Source organism: Myotis yumanensis, unplaced genomic scaffold, assembly GCF_028538775.1.
Source record: "Myotis yumanensis isolate MYYU_CA2020_CCGP unplaced genomic scaffold, mMyoYum1.0.hap1 SCAF_1, whole genome shotgun sequence".
Lineage (NCBI taxonomy): Eukaryota > Metazoa > Chordata > Mammalia > Chiroptera > Vespertilionidae > Myotis > Myotis yumanensis.
Genome location: NW_027223752.1, coordinates 145,490,637 through 145,494,250, shown reverse-complemented (window position 1 = coordinate 145,494,250; position 3,614 = coordinate 145,490,637). Strand labels below are relative to the sequence as shown.

The following is a 3,614-nucleotide window of genomic DNA, read 5'->3' as shown; positions in this document are numbered from 1 at the left end:
TATAGGAGTATCTGTTTACACTCTTCCACTCTATATCTTCTCAGACTGTGAGCTCTCTGAGGGCAGAAATCTATCCTAGAAATCCAGTACCTAGCATGTTACTAATATTTGGCACATAGTAGGTGCAAGCAATAAGTAGTGGCATGAATGCATCTTTTCTAAAGTGTCAGTGAAAACAAATACCTGAGGAAACTACAAACCCCTTTAACAATAGCCAGACTTAACTCGCACAGCAGCCATAAGGGTTTGGGGCAAATTGGCAGGCATCTCTCTGGGTTTCCTCCCAGAGGATCCTCCCCAGCCTCCACATAGCTGTGGCCCCCTGGCTTCCTGCTCAGGACATCTTGCTTTCTTCCTTTGCCAGGACAAAAAGGCTCAGGCTAACATCTTCTGGTTCATCTGGTCTTCTCATTCAGCTTTGCCTTCTGAAGGTCACAGTGATTTGTATGGACATTGTTTACCAACAAAGAATAAAACCTCCCTTCTTCCTCAGCATTTGAAAGACTCCCTTCAGCGCTGGGCATCTGAGTGTTGGAGGCTCCATCCCCCTCATCGTGCCACACATATTAAAAGGAATTCAGAACCTACATTTAATACAACACTCTTGCTGTAAATTAGAAAAGATTTCTGTATGATTTTGCTGTTGGAATTTTTGTCTATGACGAATATTTAATTTTTGATTGGCTATTATCTTTTTATCAATCATTATGTATACTTGCAAAATAAGAAAAGTTAACTTACCCCCTGGCAATGGGCAAGGAGACACCTGATTGGTGGTGTTGCTCTTATATCAGTCAGGGGCAAAGCAGATGTACAGTCCTTAGTTCATCCTAGCTTGATGCCTGTGTCGGTGGTCAGAGCTGTTTCATGCCTGAGGCACATAAAAAAAGAAAAAGAAAAGAAAAAAAAAAAAGTTAACTTGCTCTAGCTGGTTTGACTCAGCGGAAAGAGTGTCCACCTGGGGGCTGAAGGGTCCTGGGTTCAATTGCTGTCAAGAGCACGTACCTAGGTTGCAGGGTTGATCCCCAGCCCTTGTTGGGGCATGTGTGAAGGCAATCAACCAATGTATCTCTCTCACATCAGAGTTTCTCTCCCTGTCTCTCTCCCGCCCACGCTCTCTAAAAACCAATGGAAAAATATCCTCAGGTAAGGATTTAAAAAAAGCGAACTAAAATTGCTTGTGAATGAAATGAAATTTTTGATACTATATTTAAATTAAGTAAACCTGACAGTATTATGTTATCTTTTATAGACATTTAATAAAATGTTAATATTAATTTTGCAGTTTTCTTTTGCATTTTTTTTGTTTTTCTGATCTCAACTTTTTTCCTAAACAAAACAAAACAAACAAAGGAAGAAGAAATCATAGGCCCTACGCATTCGGGATATGATGCCTACTAGATAGAACAACACTACTCCAATTTTCTTCATATTTGTAGCCTTCCTTTTATTTAAGGATGCTGTGAACTTGGGGAGCTGCCAACATAGTTCGATAGTAACTATAATAAACAGCAAGAAGCAACTTAAAAGGCTATTCTTTCATAGGAACCTGGCTAGTGTGCAAGTGCCATTACAGTGCTAATATTTAAGCAGGGAAAATGGCTACATTTAAAAAATTATTATGAAAGTAATGAAAATGCAAAAATATATATTTTAAATATCATCCATAATCCAAAGTGCACCCCTGTTATATCCCAATTAAAAGTATGATGTATTTTCCTTTAGTCTTTTACATGCATATATACAAACACATCCTATATAATAAAAGGGTAATATGCAAATCAACCAAACAGGAGAACGACCGGACATTATGACACATACTGACCACCAGGGGGCAGATGCTCAATGCAGAAGCTGCCCCCCTGGTGGTCAGTGTGCTCCCACAGGGGGAGTGCCACTCAGCCAGAAGCCCAGAAGCCAGGCTCATGGCTGGCAAGCACAGTGGCGGTGGCAGGAGCCTCTTCTGCCTTCACGGCAACACTAAGGATGTCCGACTGCCTGTTTAAGCCCACTCCCATGGCCTGACTTGGGGAGATCAGACTGGGAGAAGAATGGGAGTAAAGGAGCTCACACAGGGGGAGTGGGACTAAGCCGTCAGTTGGACATCCCCCAAGGGCTCCCAAACTGCGAGAGGGCACAGGCTGGGCTGAGGAACCCCCCTGAGTGCACAAATCTTGTGCACCGGGCCTCTAGTTTTACATAAAACCATATCTGTATACAATTTGGTATCCTTTTTTTAAATTTTATATTAACATTATGATCATTTTGTCATTACATTTTTTGTGTGAAAATACCATTTTTTATTGGTCACACTATAACTCTGCCACATGGATCTACTATCATTCATTTCATTGCTCTCCCAACGTTGGAACTTTCTATTTCTATTATAAAGGCATATGTATAAAGATATGATGCCATGGAGATTGACTCCTGTTGTCTTCTAAGGGAGCTGCTAATGTTCTCATCCTCTGCTTGGGGAGTGGAGGGGAAGGCAAGGCAGGCTGGGGCATGGTCACCCTGTGTGAGCTCCTTTTCTCCCATTGTTTTCCCAGTCTGATCTCTCCAAGTCAGGCCAACAAAATAGTTGCCAACTAAGTGGTAGGTTCTTGGATTGCTGCCACTGGAGGTCCCAGCCAGTTGCAGAAGCCAAAAGAATGATTATCAATGTTTCAGATGGGTGGACAATCCCTACCAGCCTGTCCAGGAGGGGTTTGGACAGCACAGACCCTCAGAACTCCCAGATGGCAAGCTGTGCTCCAGCATGTCTACAAAGTCCACTGCCCCCCAAAAGTAACTCACATGTCACAATTGGAATTCTTGGACCCCATTTATTGCATTTTGACTGGGTCTGACTGTATAGCTACACTAATAAAAGAGAAAGATGCAAACTGACCGTACCTTCACAATGCCCACCAGCCAATCAGGAGTGAGTATGCAAATTAACCCAACAAAGATGGCGGGTTAATTTGCATACACAGGCGCCGAGTGCCTGGGGGTGTTCCGCACCACCCCTGGTGCTCCGGGCCTCTGGGTGGCATGGGAAGGTGGAAAGGCAGCTCCTGGCCTGAACAAAGGCAGAAAGGCTGCTCCAGCCAGAGCGAAGGCGGTGCAGGCAGCCAGTGGAAGGAAGGCCCATTCTTGCATGAATCTTCGTGCATCGGGCCTCTGGTACACTTTAATATTAGTCTTCTACAATAATACCATTTTCAAGGCAAGGCTCTGGAAATACTACAAAAGACTGAATGTCCCACATCTTGCTCAGATCTCCTCACAGAGCAATGAAAAGCATAAGAGCTTCCAAACAGCACTAAGAACATTACTGAATTCCTCTTCTCAAGGAAGGATTCTAATTGGAATTATTCAATTGAAGAAGTATATTTTTGATGGAAAACAAAACAAAACAGGGAATCCACCCTATTTTAACATCCCTTTCTGGTACTGCATACCTTAGTCAACATAACACTTTTACCATATCCTTCTAGGATAGTAAATAAAGTTCATTACAGTAAAATAAAGTTTAAAAAAGTGACCTCAAACAGAAACATATCAGTATTGGAAACCTTTCAATCTTGCCAACATTTCCTTCTTCCTTTCTCGTGAACTTGGCAGTGGGG

The 3,614-nt window shown here is 42.6% G+C and overlaps 1 pseudogene; it reads left to right on the top strand.

Moving 5' to 3' along the window:
- The first annotated feature begins 739 nt into the window (after positions 1-739).
- On the top strand, positions 740-884 carry LOC139001436 (small nucleolar RNA SNORA48; annotated as a pseudogene).
- The last annotated feature ends 2,730 nt before the right edge of the window (positions 885-3,614 follow it).